Below are 16,287 nucleotides of genomic sequence, written 5' to 3' on the forward strand. Positions count from 1 at the left end.
CTCTGGTGGCTTAAGGAAGCAGCCCGGGCCAGTCAGAGCGGCGCAGGGGAGCGGGTGCCACGCAGGTCGGACGGAGCAGCCCAGGCCACAGGGTGCAGCGGTGGCCAGACGGGCAGCGAAGGCAGCGGGCGCAACACAGTCTGTGGTGGCAGTGCAGGCCTTGGCGCAGAGCATGTCGTCGGCGCCGCGCAGGCAGTGGGCGCACAGCGGGCTGTGGGCCCGCAGCGGGCAGTGGGAGGACAACGGGCAGTGGGAGCAGCACATGCGGTCGGAGCAGCACCGACCTGACGCAGCAGAGGCGGCCAGAGGGTGAAGCGGAGACCAGAGGCAGCGCAGGCGGCAGAGAGCAGGGCAGGAAGGACGGAGCAGCACGGGCCGGAGGGAGCGGCGCACACCACAGAGAGGAGAGCGGGGCGGGGGGAGAGGGAGCAGCGCGGGGCAGAGCGAGCAGCGCGGGGCAGAGCGAGCAGCGCAGGCGAGCAGGGCAGGGGGGCAGCGCAGGCCGCAGGGAGCAGTGGAAGGAGCAGCGCACATGAGAGGGAGCAGCACAGGCCGGAGGGACAGGGTGGAGGGCAGAGGGAGGAGCAAAGGCCAGAAGGAGCAGCGCAGGACATAGGGAGCAGCGCAGGGCTGGGGCAGCAGCGCAGGCCGGAGGGAGCAGCGCGGGCCGCGGAGGGAGCGCAGGGCGATGGGTGCAGCGCAGGGCAGGGGGAGCAGCGCAGGCGTGAGGCAGCAGCGCAGGACGAAGGGAGCGGCGCTGGGCATAGGGAGCAGCGCAGGCAGGCCTGGGGGTGCAGCGCGGGCCGCGGAGGGAGCAGCACAGGCCGGAGGGAGGGGTGGAGGGGAGAGGGAGGTGCAAAGGCCACAAGGAGCAGCGCAGGGCATAGGGAGCAGAGCAGGGCTGGGGGAGCAGCGCGGTGGGTGCAGCGCAGGGCAGGGGGAGCAGCGCAGGCGTGAGGCAGCAACGCAGGGCTTAGGGAGCAGCGCTGGGCATAGGGAGCAGCGCAGGCCTGCGGGTGCAGCGCGGGCCGCGGAGGGAGCGCAGCGCGGTGGGTGCAGCGCAAGGCAGGGGGAGCAGCGCGGGCCTGGGGGTGCAGCGCAGGCCGGAGGGAGCAGCGCGGGCCAGAGGAAGCAGCTCAGCCGGGAGGCGGAAGCGCACGCCTGCGGAAGGAGCGAAGGAGCGCAAGACACAGGGAGCAACAGAGGTCCGCGGGAGCAGCGCAGATCAGTGGGAGCAGCACAGGCGAGAGACAGAGAGAAGCGGAGTCAAGAAGCAGCGCAGGGGGGCCGGCGGACAGGCTGCAGGGAGCAGCGCAGCCTTGGGGGAGCGGCGCAGACCGGGGGGAGCAGCGGAGGTGAGAGGGAGGAGGAAGGCCACACGGAGCAGCAGCAGCAGCAGCGCAGAGCAGAGGGAGCAGCGCAAAGCAAAGGGAGCGGCGCAAGCCAGAGGGAGGAGTGCATCCCACGGGAGCAGGGCAGGGTGGTGGGAGCAGCGCAGGGCGTTAGGAGCAGCGCAGGCTGATGGCAGTAGCGGAGGGAGCAGCGGGGCCCGGAAGGAGGAGCGCAGGCAGTGGCGCGGCACAGGCAGAGGGCGCGGCGCGGGCAGCGGGAGCACAGCGGGCTGTGGGACCTCAGCCGGCAGTGGGCGCACAGCAGGCAGTGACGACGACGGGCAGTGGGGGCACAGCAGGCAGCGGCAGCACTGAGGGCTGCTCAGAGCAGCACAGGTAACAGGCAGCAGCGCAGGCCAGTGGGGGCAGCACAGGTCACTGCGGGGAGACCAGGCTGGGGAGCAGCACAGAGCACAGGCAGCAGCAGTGGCCTCAGGGAGTATTGCAGGCAGGGGGAGGACGGCAGGCAGGGGGAGGACAGCAGGCAGTGTGGGAGGACAGCAGGCAGGGGGAGCACGGCAGGCAGTGGGGGGACAACAGGCAGTGGGGACACAACAGGCAGTGGGGGGGACAACAGGCAGTGGGAGCAGCACAGGCCGGTCAGAGCAGCACAGAAGACAGGCAGCAGGGGTGCCAGGAGGAAGCAGCGCAGGGCAGCTGGCGAGCGCAGGCAGCGGGCGTGCAGCAGGCAGCGGGAGCGCAGCAGGCAGTGGGAGCGGCCCAGGCCGGTCGGAGCAGCGCACACCACCGGCAGCGGCGGTGGCCAGCGAGGGCAGGGCAGGCCGATGGAGCACGACGGCCCGAGGAAGCAGCCCAGGCCAGTGGGAACAGAGCAGGGCAGGCGTGCGCAACGCAGGTTGCTCAGAGCAGCGGAGACTACGGGAAGCAGCGGTGGCCAGAGGGAGAAGTGGCGGCTGAGGGTGCAGCGGTGGCCACGGGGAGCAGCGCAGGCCAACGGAGCCCCCGTGGCTTAAGGAAGCAGCAGCCCAGGCCAATCGGAGCAGCGCAGGTGAGCGTGAGCAACGCAGGTCGGATGGAGCAGCGCAGGCCATAGAGTGCGGCGGTGGCCAGACGGTCAGCGAAGGCGGTGGGCGCAGAAGAGATGGCGGGCGCGGCGCAGGCAGCGGGCCCACAGCGGGCAGTGGACGCTCAACAGGCCGCGGGAGCTCAGAAGCCAGCGGGCGCACCAAAGGCAGTGGGCACGCAACAGGCAGGGGGATCTTCAAAAGGCAGTGGGAGCCCGACACGCGGTGGGAGCACGACAGGCCGTGGGAGCAGCACAGGCCGGTCAGGGCAGCACGCACCATCGGCAGCAGCGGTGGCCAACGGGAGCACGGCAGGCGAATGGAGCGTGGCGGCCTGAGGAAGCAGCACGGGCCAGTGGGAGCAGCGCAGGTCGATCAGAGCAGCAAAGATCATAGGGAGCGGCGGTGGCCAGAGGGAGCAGCGCAGGCGAGAGGGAGCAGCGCAGGCCAATGGAGCGGCGGGGGCTGAAGGAAGCAGCCCAGGCCAGGCAGAGCAGCGCACGTCACTGTGCGGAGCGAGCGGAGGTCGGTCAGAGCAGCGCAGACCGTAGGCAGCAGCGGTGGCCAGAGGGAGCAGCGGTGCCCGGAGGGAACGGCGCAGGCCAGAGGATGCAGTGCAGGCCAAAGGGCAACGGTGGCCGAAGAACCAGCACAGGCCAGTGGGAGCAGCACAGGTCGCCGTGGGGTGAGCACGTTGGGGAGCAGCACAGGGCACAGGCGGCGGCAGTGGCCTCAGGGAGTATTGCAGGCAGTGGGCACGGCGCAGGCTGCGGGAATACGGCAGGCAGGATGAGTACAATAGGCGGGGGGGGGGTACAACTGGGGGGGCACAACAGGCAGTGGGGGCACCGCAGGCTGTGGGGGGACAACAGGCTTTGGGGGGCACAACAGGCTGGGGGGGCACAACAGGCAGGGGGGCAACACAGGCTGTGGGGGGACAACAGGCAGGGGGGCACCACAGGCTGTGGGGGGACAACAGGCAGTGGGGGCACCACAGGCTGTGAGGGGGACAACAGGCAGTGGGGGCACCACAGGCTGTGGGGGACCACAGGCAGTGGGGGCACAACAACAGGCTGTGGGGAGACAACAGGCTGTGGGGGGCACAACAGGCTGTGGGGAGACAACAAGTAGTGGGGGCATCACAGCCTGTGGGGGGACAAGAGGCTGTGGGGGGCACAACAGGCTGTGGGGAGACAACAAGTAGTGGGGGCACCACAGCCTGTGGGGGGACAACAGGCAGTGGGGGGCACAACAGGCTGTGGGGGGGCACAACAGGCAGTGGGGGCACCACAGCCTGTGGGGGGACAGCAGGCTGTGGGGGGCACAACAGGCTGTGGGGGGGCACAACAGGCAGTGGGAGCAGCACAGGCCGGTCAGAGCAGCACAGATCCTAGGCAGCAGGGGTGCCAGGAGGAAGCCGTCCAGGCCAGTTGGCGAGCGCAGGCAGTGGCGCAGCGCACGCAGCGGGCGTGCAGCAGGCTTCGGGAGCACGGCAGGCAGTGGGCGCGCGACAGGCGGCGGGAACACAGCAGGCAGTGAGGGGACAGCAGGCGTTGGGATCACAACCGGCAGTGGGGAGGCAACGAGCCGCGGGAGCACAACAGGCAGTGGCGGCACAACAGGCAGCGGGAGCAGCAGAGGCCGGTCAGAGAAACGCAGATCCTCGGCAGCAGCGTCGGCCAACGGGAGCACGGCGGGCCAGTGGAGCATGGCGGCCTGAGGAAGCAGCACGGGCCCGTGGGAGCGGCGCACGTCGGTCAGAGCAGCGCAGACCCTAGGTAGCGGCGGTGGCCAGAGGGAGCAGCGCAGGCCGATGGAGCTCTGGTGGCTTAAGGAAGCAGCCCGGGCCAGTCAGAGCGGCGCAGGGGAGCGGGTGCCACGCAGGTCGGACGGAGCAGCCCAGGCCACAGGGTGCAGCGGTGGCCAGACGGGCAGCGAAGGCAGCGGGCGCAACACAGTCTGTGGTGGCAGTGCAGGCCTTGGCGCAGAGCATGTCGTCGGCGCCGCGCAGGCAGTGGGCGCACAGCGGGCTGTGGGCCCGCAGCGGGCAGTGGGAGGACAACGGGCAGTGGGAGCAGCACATGCGGTCGGAGCAGCACCGACCTGACGCAGCAGAGGCGGCCAGAGGGTGAAGCGGAGACCAGAGGCAGCGCAGGCGGCAGAGAGCAGGGCAGGAAGGACGGAGCAGCACGGGCCGGAGGGAGCGGCGCACACCACAGAGAGGAGAGCGGGGCGGGGGGAGAGGGAGCAGCGCGGGGCAGAGCGAGCAGCGCGGGGCAGAGCGAGCAGCGCAGGCGAGCAGGGCAGGGGGGCAGCGCAGGCCGCAGGGAGCAGTGGAAGGAGCAGCGCACATGAGAGGGAGCAGCACAGGCCGGAGGGACAGGGTGGAGGGCAGAGGGAGGAGCAAAGGCCAGAAGGAGCAGCGCAGGACATAGGGAGCAGCGCAGGGCTGGGGCAGCAGCGCAGGCCGGAGGGAGCAGCGCGGGCCGCGGAGGGAGCGCAGGGCGATGGGTGCAGCGCAGGGCAGGGGGAGCAGCGCAGGCGTGAGGCAGCAGCGCAGGACGAAGGGAGCGGCGCTGGGCATAGGGAGCAGCGCAGGCAGGCCTGGGGGTGCAGCGCGGGCCGCGGAGGGAGCAGCACAGGCCGGAGGGAGGGGTGGAGGGGAGAGGGAGGTGCAAAGGCCACAAGGAGCAGCGCAGGGCATAGGGAGCAGAGCAGGGCTGGGGGAGCAGCGCGGTGGGTGCAGCGCAGGGCAGGGGGAGCAGCGCAGGCGTGAGGCAGCAACGCAGGGCTTAGGGAGCAGCGCTGGGCATAGGGAGCAGCGCAGGCCTGCGGGTGCAGCGCGGGCCGCGGAGGGAGCGCAGCGCGGTGGGTGCAGCGCAAGGCAGGGGGAGCAGCGCGGGCCTGGGGGTGCAGCGCAGGCCGGAGGGAGCAGCGCGGGCCAGAGGAAGCAGCTCAGCCGGGAGGCGGAAGCGCACGCCTGCGGAAGGAGCGAAGGAGCGCAAGACACAGGGAGCAACAGAGGTCCGCGGGAGCAGCGCAGATCAGTGGGAGCAGCACAGGCGAGAGACAGAGAGAAGCGGAGTCAAGAAGCAGCGCAGGGGGGCCGGCGGACAGGCTGCAGGGAGCAGCGCAGCCTTGGGGGAGCGGCGCAGACCGGGGGGAGCAGCGGAGGTGAGAGGGAGGAGGAAGGCCACACGGAGCAGCAGCAGCAGCAGCGCAGAGCAGAGGGAGCAGCGCAAAGCAAAGGGAGCGGCGCAAGCCAGAGGGAGGAGTGCATCCCACGGGAGCAGGGCAGGGTGGTGGGAGCAGCGCAGGGCGTTAGGAGCAGCGCAGGCTGATGGCAGTAGCGGAGGGAGCAGCGGGGCCCGGAAGGAGGAGCGCAGGCAGTGGCGCGGCACAGGCAGAGGGCGCGGCGCGGGCAGCGGGAGCACAGCGGGCTGTGGGACCTCAGCCGGCAGTGGGCGCACAGCAGGCAGTGACGACGACGGGCAGTGGGGGCACAGCAGGCAGCGGCAGCACTGAGGGCTGCTCAGAGCAGCACAGGTAACAGGCAGCAGCGCAGGCCAGTGGGGGCAGCACAGGTCACTGCGGGGAGACCAGGCTGGGGAGCAGCACAGAGCACAGGCAGCAGCAGTGGCCTCAGGGAGTATTGCAGGCAGGGGGAGGACGGCAGGCAGGGGGAGGACAGCAGGCAGTGTGGGAGGACAGCAGGCAGGGGGAGCACGGCAGGCAGTGGGGGGACAACAGGCAGTGGGGACACAACAGGCAGTGGGGGGGACAACAGGCAGTGGGAGCAGCACAGGCCGGTCAGAGCAGCACAGAAGACAGGCAGCAGGGGTGCCAGGAGGAAGCAGCGCAGGGCAGCTGGCGAGCGCAGGCAGCGGGCGTGCAGCAGGCAGCGGGAGCGCAGCAGGCAGTGGGAGCGGCCCAGGCCGGTCGGAGCAGCGCACACCACCGGCAGCGGCGGTGGCCAGCGAGGGCAGGGCAGGCCGATGGAGCACGACGGCCCGAGGAAGCAGCCCAGGCCAGTGGGAACAGAGCAGGGCAGGCGTGCGCAACGCAGGTTGCTCAGAGCAGCGGAGACTACGGGAAGCAGCGGTGGCCAGAGGGAGAAGTGGCGGCTGAGGGTGCAGCGGTGGCCACGGGGAGCAGCGCAGGCCAACGGAGCCCCCGTGGCTTAAGGAAGCAGCAGCCCAGGCCAATCGGAGCAGCGCAGGTGAGCGTGAGCAACGCAGGTCGGATGGAGCAGCGCAGGCCATAGAGTGCGGCGGTGGCCAGACGGTCAGCGAAGGCGGTGGGCGCAGAAGAGATGGCGGGCGCGGCGCAGGCAGCGGGCCCACAGCGGGCAGTGGACGCTCAACAGGCCGCGGGAGCTCAGAAGCCAGCGGGCGCACCAAAGGCAGTGGGCACGCAACAGGCAGGGGGATCTTCAAAAGGCAGTGGGAGCCCGACACGCGGTGGGAGCACGACAGGCCGTGGGAGCAGCACAGGCCGGTCAGGGCAGCACGCACCATCGGCAGCAGCGGTGGCCAACGGGAGCACGGCAGGCGAATGGAGCGTGGCGGCCTGAGGAAGCAGCACGGGCCAGTGGGAGCAGCGCAGGTCGATCAGAGCAGCAAAGATCATAGGGAGCGGCGGTGGCCAGAGGGAGCAGCGCAGGCGAGAGGGAGCAGCGCAGGCCAATGGAGCGGCGGGGGCTGAAGGAAGCAGCCCAGGCCAGGCAGAGCAGCGCACGTCACTGTGCGGAGCGAGCGGAGGTCGGTCAGAGCAGCGCAGACCGTAGGCAGCAGCGGTGGCCAGAGGGAGCAGCGGTGCCCGGAGGGAACGGCGCAGGCCAGAGGATGCAGTGCAGGCCAAAGGGCAACGGTGGCCGAAGAACCAGCACAGGCCAGTGGGAGCAGCACAGGTCGCCGTGGGGTGAGCACGTTGGGGAGCAGCACAGGGCACAGGCGGCGGCAGTGGCCTCAGGGAGTATTGCAGGCAGTGGGCACGGCGCAGGCTGCGGGAATACGGCAGGCAGGATGAGTACAATAGGCGGGGGGGGGGGTACAACTGGGGGGGCACAACAGGCAGTGGGGGCACCGCAGGCTGTGGGGGGACAACAGGCTTTGGGGGGCACAACAGGCTGGGGGGGCACAACAGGCAGGGGGGCAACACAGGCTGTGGGGGGACAACAGGCAGGGGGGCACCACAGGCTGTGGGGGGACAACAGGCAGTGGGGGCACCACAGGCTGTGAGGGGGACAACAGGCAGTGGGGGCACCACAGGCTGTGGGGGACCACAGGCAGTGGGGGCACAACAACAGGCTGTGGGGAGACAACAGGCTGTGGGGGGCACAACAGGCTGTGGGGAGACAACAAGTAGTGGGGGCATCACAGCCTGTGGGGGGACAAGAGGCTGTGGGGGGCACAACAGGCTGTGGGGAGACAACAAGTAGTGGGGGCACCACAGCCTGTGGGGGGACAACAGGCAGTGGGGGGCACAACAGGCTGTGGGGGGGCACAACAGGCAGTGGGGGCACCACAGCCTGTGGGGGGACAGCAGGCTGTGGGGGGCACAACAGGCTGTGGGGGGGCACAACAGGCAGTGGGAGCAGCACAGGCCGGTCAGAGCAGCACAGATCCTAGGCAGCAGGGGTGCCAGGAGGAAGCCGTCCAGGCCAGTTGGCGAGCGCAGGCAGTGGCGCAGCGCACGCAGCGGGCGTGCAGCAGGCTTCGGGAGCACGGCAGGCAGTGGGCGCGCGACAGGCGGCGGGAACACAGCAGGCAGTGAGGGGACAGCAGGCGTTGGGATCACAACCGGCAGTGGGGAGGCAACGAGCCGCGGGAGCACAACAGGCAGTGGCGGCACAACAGGCAGCGGGAGCAGCAGAGGCCGGTCAGAGAAACGCAGATCCTCGGCAGCAGCGTCGGCCAACGGGAGCACGGCGGGCCAGTGGAGCATGGCGGCCTGAGGAAGCAGCACGGGCCCGTGGGAGCGGCGCACGTCGGTCAGAGCAGCGCAGACCCTAGGTAGCGGCGGTGGCCAGAGGGAGCAGCGCAGGCCGATGGAGCTCTGGTGGCTTAAGGAAGCAGCCCGGGCCAGTCAGAGCGGCGCAGGGGAGCGGGTGCCACGCAGGTCGGACGGAGCAGCCCAGGCCACAGGGTGCAGCGGTGGCCAGACGGGCAGCGAAGGCAGCGGGCGCAACACAGTCTGTGGTGGCAGTGCAGGCCTTGGCGCAGAGCATGTCGTCGGCGCCGCGCAGGCAGTGGGCGCACAGCGGGCTGTGGGCCCGCAGCGGGCAGTGGGAGGACAACGGGCAGTGGGAGCAGCACATGCGGTCGGAGCAGCACCGACCTGACGCAGCAGAGGCGGCCAGAGGGTGAAGCGGAGACCAGAGGCAGCGCAGGCGGCAGAGAGCAGGGCAGGAAGGACGGAGCAGCACGGGCCGGAGGGAGCGGCGCACACCACAGAGAGGAGAGCGGGGCGGGGGGAGAGGGAGCAGCGCGGGGCAGAGCGAGCAGCGCGGGGCAGAGCGAGCAGCGCAGGCGAGCAGGGCAGGGGGGCAGCGCAGGCCGCAGGGAGCAGTGGAAGGAGCAGCGCACATGAGAGGGAGCAGCACAGGCCGGAGGGACAGGGTGGAGGGCAGAGGGAGGAGCAAAGGCCAGAAGGAGCAGCGCAGGACATAGGGAGCAGCGCAGGGCTGGGGCAGCAGCGCAGGCCGGAGGGAGCAGCGCGGGCCGCGGAGGGAGCGCAGGGCGATGGGTGCAGCGCAGGGCAGGGGGAGCAGCGCAGGCGTGAGGCAGCAGCGCAGGACGAAGGGAGCGGCGCTGGGCATAGGGAGCAGCGCAGGCAGGCCTGGGGGTGCAGCGCGGGCCGCGGAGGGAGCAGCACAGGCCGGAGGGAGGGGTGGAGGGGAGAGGGAGGTGCAAAGGCCACAAGGAGCAGCGCAGGGCATAGGGAGCAGAGCAGGGCTGGGGGAGCAGCGCGGTGGGTGCAGCGCAGGGCAGGGGGAGCAGCGCAGGCGTGAGGCAGCAACGCAGGGCTTAGGGAGCAGCGCTGGGCATAGGGAGCAGCGCAGGCCTGCGGGTGCAGCGCGGGCCGCGGAGGGAGCGCAGCGCGGTGGGTGCAGCGCAAGGCAGGGGGAGCAGCGCGGGCCTGGGGGTGCAGCGCAGGCCGGAGGGAGCAGCGCGGGCCAGAGGAAGCAGCTCAGCCGGGAGGCGGAAGCGCACGCCTGCGGAAGGAGCGAAGGAGCGCAAGACACAGGGAGCAACAGAGGTCCGCGGGAGCAGCGCAGATCAGTGGGAGCAGCACAGGCGAGAGACAGAGAGAAGCGGAGTCAAGAAGCAGCGCAGGGGGGCCGGCGGACAGGCTGCAGGGAGCAGCGCAGCCTTGGGGGAGCGGCGCAGACCGGGGGGAGCAGCGGAGGTGAGAGGGAGGAGGAAGGCCACACGGAGCAGCAGCAGCAGCAGCGCAGAGCAGAGGGAGCAGCGCAAAGCAAAGGGAGCGGCGCAAGCCAGAGGGAGGAGTGCATCCCACGGGAGCAGGGCAGGGTGGTGGGAGCAGCGCAGGGCGTTAGGAGCAGCGCAGGCTGATGGCAGTAGCGGAGGGAGCAGCGGGGCCCGGAAGGAGGAGCGCAGGCAGTGGCGCGGCACAGGCAGAGGGCGCGGCGCGGGCAGCGGGAGCACAGCGGGCTGTGGGACCTCAGCCGGCAGTGGGCGCACAGCAGGCAGTGACGACGACGGGCAGTGGGGGCACAGCAGGCAGCGGCAGCACTGAGGGCTGCTCAGAGCAGCACAGGTAACAGGCAGCAGCGCAGGCCAGTGGGGGCAGCACAGGTCACTGCGGGGAGACCAGGCTGGGGAGCAGCACAGAGCACAGGCAGCAGCAGTGGCCTCAGGGAGTATTGCAGGCAGGGGGAGGACGGCAGGCAGGGGGAGGACAGCAGGCAGTGTGGGAGGACAGCAGGCAGGGGGAGCACGGCAGGCAGTGGGGGGACAACAGGCAGTGGGGACACAACAGGCAGTGGGGGGGACAACAGGCAGTGGGAGCAGCACAGGCCGGTCAGAGCAGCACAGAAGACAGGCAGCAGGGGTGCCAGGAGGAAGCAGCGCAGGGCAGCTGGCGAGCGCAGGCAGCGGGCGTGCAGCAGGCAGCGGGAGTGCAGCAGGTAGTGGGAGGCCATATAGCATTACCTAGCTGATTAAATGCTAAGCATCTACACAATCTTAGGAGAATCCTATTTTCATGGTTTCTTGGCTTTGGAGGAGTTAATTCATTATTTGTTGTTTGAAAACTTATTGCAAGTGTAATACTTCCTCAGTACAGACTAATTGGAAAGATTTGTGAGCTTTAAGTGAGAAGTCAGCCTCCCCTTAGGCCTGCCCTCCTCCAGCTTCCCAGTATCCCTCCCTGGAGATAATACTGTTACCATTTCCTATCTAGAGGGGATTCGTTTTCAAAATAAACACCAGTGTGGAGCTCAAACTGTTTCCCACTAAATTTTTCAATATTTCATGTGGCAAGATTCCATTCCCACAAAATAATTTGCACCGAACTGAAAGGCTAGAACCAGCATTTGCATAGCTCCAGGAGCGTGAAGAGATTGTCGGAGTCAGTGGGCATGTATGCATGCCGGACATCTGAATTATCATGGAGTCCGTGACATCTGTGCCTGGGGAAACTTTTTTGGGACATTTCAAATCTAGCAGTTGCTCTCCTGCACCAACAACCCTGCGGCTTTAACCCTCAAATTCAGTGCAACTTAGGAAAACACCCAGAATGTTCCTCAATCTGCAGTACAGAGACAAAAGACCTGCCCAAGTCCACAGGGAATTCCAGACTATCAAAGGAGAAATACAATTTGCTGGAATTTCTTCAATCTGTGCTATAACAATTAGGGACGTCATCAGAATCTAAATCTTAAGAAACAGTCAAAGGCTGTGTCCTCTACAAATCCTGAAGACCGACTTAACTAGATAATCGGGAAAGATCGAGCACGTAACTAGCACAAAGTAACCTTCCTGATAAGGCTGGCTGGCAATGGCCAGCAGCACGGGGCCAGGAGACAAGGCGGCCCGAGGTCCCCAAGCTAGCAAACAGAAGCAGGAATGGGTTAGCGTAGGTCCTCTGTATACCACTGATCAAGAGGGGGTCCGACGTGCAAGGATTTAACTAGGGAAAATGCTGCATGAGAAATGGGGTAGCTGCTGGGGTAGGACTGTAGCAGCAGACCTCACTGCATGTCTGACCCCAGTAAGGGGGAGTGGGAAGCCATGCTGGTGGACGCATCCTAGTTACTGTACAAACTAAGGAAGGTTTGGCAAAGGTCTGGGCAGTGTTGGAGCCTGAATCCACCACTAGAAGAAAGCTGTCTCCCATTCAAAAGGCTGCCTCACTTTCCCCTCACACTTGGTAACTGACAATACCACAATTCCCTGTTAGCACACATGGATGGCTTCATTGTGTTTTGAGCCAGAGTTTTCTATGGCATTTTGTGGACACCCTATCACACAGTCCCCCATTGATGGGCATTTAGACTATTGCACAAACTAATGCGAGGAATTTTGCATGTTTGTCATCTTGCTCCAAGGTGCATGTGTTCCATCAGAGAACACCTAGTTGGGGAATTCTGGGTCAGAACACACACATATTTTTAGTTTTGGTTGATAGCACTGGATTGTTCTAAGATGCTGTACCAATTTACACTCCCACTGGCCAGTATTTTTTTTTTTAAATGCAGAATCTTGGGGGCACCTGGTTGACTCAGTTAAGCAACTGCCTTTGGCTCAGGTCCCTGCCTGAGCAGGGAGCCTGCTTCTCCTTCCCCCGCCCCCCCACTCATGCACATGCTCTCTCAAAGATCTTAAAAAAAAAAACAAAAAAAAAACAAACAGATTTTTGGACCCCAACCCAGATTTACTAAGTCAATAGGCATTTCACCAAAGCCCCAGGTGATTCGCAAGCACATTTAAGTTTGAGAAGCTGCCAGAGCAGTGGTGCTCACCTCTGGACACTTATTAGAATCCCCTGGGGAGAGTTCAAAAATTCTGATGCCCAGTCCACACCAGCCCAATGAAATCAGGAGGGGATGCTTTTAAAGCTCCTCAGGTGATCAGAATGTGCAAAACAATTACCTTACAAATTGGAGGTTACAAAGGACCTGCTTGATCATTATCTGCCTCTTTGAAAGTGAAGTGGAATGTAGCAAAACTGATTATTTAAAGATTCTGATGTAATTCCGGACTTCAATGCTTTCAGATTGAGGCAAACAGAGCAGACTTATTTAGGGCTTATTAATGTTGGAGAACAACAGGGAGTTCCTTTACCCTACTGAAACTTTTGTTTTAACCCCATCTGTGTCCATTTAAGGCATCCCATTTCTTAACAGCCACCCCTAGACTGCCACCCCGCTGAGGGGCGGGCAGGCCTGAGACACCTCATCTTTGTTTCCTCATCTTTCTCTTATTCACTAGCTCTTAGTAAGTTTCAAACTTTCTCCCTTATAGCGAAGAGCCTCTAGACTCCCCTCAGCCTATTCCTGTTCTCATTAACCTAATGTTTTTATTACCATGTTTAAGACACAGGAGGGAAAACAGCAAATTTAATAAGGCTCCCCCCAAGCTCTTTCAGTTTTGCAGCAATAAGGTGCCCCCTTAACTGCAGCAGTTAGCATGACCTGGGTAACAAGCATACTCTGAGTGACTATCTTGGTCATTATAAAGCTGCTCTCACATGACTCGCAGAGAAACTTCTGAGCTGCTTTATCTGGGGCATTCCACTTGGTATTCATAGAGAGAGGTGGCCAGGCCCCATTCTCAGGATTAACAGATGTTATAGTGGCTTGTATCCAGTCCACCAGGCTGGCTTTCTTTCAGGAATAGCCTCCTAGGTGTCTGGATCACCTAAAGCCATCTCGGATTGTTCTGTAACAAGCTCTGCGGCCGATTCAACACCAAAGACACTCCTAACTAGTTGCTTTCATAATCCGTTTCAGTAAAGGTGGCTTAGGAAACTGATCCACAAAACAAGGGTACCAATGCACAAGATAGAAACTTCACCCTATACTCCGTAGTTCCCAGTTTCTCAGCTTTGCCCTTCTTCCACGTTGACTACCTTCTTGGTGACCTGACTGATTCAGCCTCCAGCCCCTCCCCTCCCTGAGCTCAGTTCCAACCCTGTAATCACTTGGTTGCATCTATGGAAACCAGCTCCCATCCTTAGGTGCTGAGAGGGTCGATTAACATAACAAAATACACCTTTTATTGCTCTCTTCAGGCAATTTGAAGGGTTTTAGGAGCCCTCTGTCGGGAAACGAGACCAAAAACAAAATATGTCTTTCTTGTAATAAATCACAATATTACACTCAGGTAGAATTTTTCTTAAAACACAGCCTAAATCCTGTTACTACTATCCTGGAAACTTGAAATGGTTTTCCACCCTCTTCTGCAAAGCTGAGTTGTTTGTAAACAGATTCCTGGACCCACTGCCCTGAGCTATGGAAGCAGGATCTCTGGGATAAAGTCGGGAGTGGCCAGGAGAGTTTTAACATACTGTAAGATCTACATATATATTTGTTGAAAGAATGAACGGATCACACATTTACATGCTTAAACTGGACTGCATATTGGAATCACCGGGTGGCGATCGTTAACAATGGGGGGGCACCTCGGAGGCTCCCACTGGGCCAATTAAATCAAAATACCTGGGGGTGGGGCAGGCCACCTCAGGTGATCAATTGTTTCAGAATTGAGCACTACTTTATTCAAGCCTTCTAATCCTCCAGCTCTAACTCACCTGGGAGTTTTGGGGATGAACTGATTTGTCTTTAGTTTTTATTTTGCCGCCCTTGTAGATTTGTTCATCTCACTTTCTCTCTCTACATCTGCGCTGTCCCATATGGTAGCTACTAGCCACACATGGCAATTAAAATTTAAATTAAAAAAAATTCAGTTCAATTCCACTAGCTATTTTCAAGTGCTCAAAGGCAAATGGTTATTTAAAATTAAAATTAAAAAAAATTAAATTAAATTAAATTAAAATTCCTTAGTCTGACATTTCTAGTGTTTAATTGGCACATGTAGTTAGTGATTACCATATTAAACAAAGCCGACCAAACGAGGGCTAACAAGATGGAGAACAGTGTAGTACGTAGTTGAGTATATGCTCTAACAACTATTTTTTAAATTGAAGGAGAATGGGGGAAGCATTTTTATTTTTCAAATGTTTCAATAATCATTGGCGGTAGTGAGCCCAGACACTAGTTCCTGGACCTGTTTTTGAATTACAGTTGTATTAGCTGTGTTATTAACTTCAGGTTGTTTTGTTCCCTACTTAATTATGTTTCAGGCACCTCTTTTTTTGTTTTTGTTTTAGGCACTGCTAACCTCATGCTTGATCAATTATTAACTTTGCCGCTTTTTACTCCTACTTCCTGTTTACCCACTGAATGTAGAAAGCTAACGGGACCTATGAAAACCTTTTCCTTGACATATCTGATCACGTGCAAATAGCGCCTCCTTGTCGGGAAGAACATGTACCTCTGGATTGTTTCAAGGCTTCCCTCCCTCAAGGTTTTATAACCGAACCAACTTGAGTTGGCTCCTTGGTGGGTCAGAAACTGCACCAGGTTGAGTTGGGTAGAGAAGCCTTGGGGTCGGGTCGGATGGGGCAGAAAGTCGCAGGAGCAGGCGAAGGAAACCGGCTTTCACATACCTTGAATGTTGTGTAAATGAGGCGGAGGCTCCTCTCTGGATGGAGATGTTAGTATTATAATGAGGCAAAAGTGATAGTAGGTCCTTTCAGGGGATCACTCCTGGTCCATCTGCGCAGGCACCAGTGGGGCGATGGTTTACCTCAAAAAGCCTGGGTGGTCTGGGCCTGTGGCTGGTCTTGTCAGGGCAGCCGCTGTCATCTGCGGGATGGTTTCAGGTTTCATCCTCAGAGTCAGGAGGTAAGCTGGAAAGAAGAGCTTAAGGAAAAATGTAAGACAAAGGTTAGTCCTTGTTCTTCAAAGCCCCCTGAGGTTTTTGCTAAATTGTGTCCTGCAGTCATCCTAAGAGCCACTAGGGCTTGTCCATCCATAACACTGGTTCTGGTTATGGAAGTACCTGTGGTGGCTCACAGGTAGGATGGGCCCAAGTGAGTGCCCTGGGCATCCCTGACCAAAGCATCACTGTCAGTAGCCTTAGAAGACACAATAGAGCCTGAAACCTTTTATAATACCAGATAGTAAGGACACTCTCAAAGGCAATTAGGATCAAGTCAAAAGGCACAGGAACCAACTTAATGAGGCTCCCACTAGCCCAAGATGGTACAACTTGAACTCTAATAATGATAATGGTAATAACTGCAATGGATTGAAATCATCAAATAATGTTTAAATACACGAATTTATAATAATATTTAGAACGATGATGATGACTGTCACCTCTTCAAGAGGACAGGAAATCAATGTGTGGTCTTGAAAACTAATAAATAAAGGAAGTGAATCAAAGATTTATCCCACCTTCCTCTACGGACTATAATAGTGGGTAACAAATAGTGAATGAGTGGAAGTCCCTCTCTATAAAAGTATTCCAACTAATAAATGTAAAAGAAAAGGTAAAATTAGAAGAACCATTTTGCAAACCCTGATAAGTATATATGTGTATACATACATATGTAAGTATTAAACCTCGGTGGCTGGTACCATCATCAAAACAGAGACAACCAGACATTATGGGCTTCCTAAAAGGAAACCATCATCATTCTGTGGTCTTGCCAGAGAGATGTGACCTGAGTCTGACAAGTCTCAGGATCCCACTGCTGAACTACAGGAAATATGGAGGACAAAGAAACATAGTGAACTATGTCAAGAGTGCTGTTAGTTACCCACAACAGCATAACAA

The 16,287-nt window shown here is 61.2% G+C and overlaps 1 protein-coding gene across 17 annotated transcripts in view; it reads right to left on the reverse strand.

Moving 5' to 3' along the window:
• The window catches only part of EGFL6 (EGF like domain multiple 6), a 231,127-nt gene that overhangs the window by 102,956 nt on the left and 111,884 nt on the right, over window positions 1-16,287 (reverse strand). For all 17 annotated transcript variants that reach the window (XM_077890049.1, XM_077890047.1, XM_077890037.1 and 14 more), the window contains one exon: window positions 15,113-15,368. The gene's annotated coding sequence lies outside the window, so the exon portion shown is untranslated. The remainder of the gene's footprint in view (window positions 1-15,112; window positions 15,369-16,287) is intronic.

This window comes from Canis aureus, chromosome X (assembly GCF_053574225.1).
Source record: "Canis aureus isolate CA01 chromosome X, VMU_Caureus_v.1.0, whole genome shotgun sequence".
Classification (NCBI taxonomy): Eukaryota; Metazoa; Chordata; class Mammalia; order Carnivora; family Canidae; genus Canis; species Canis aureus.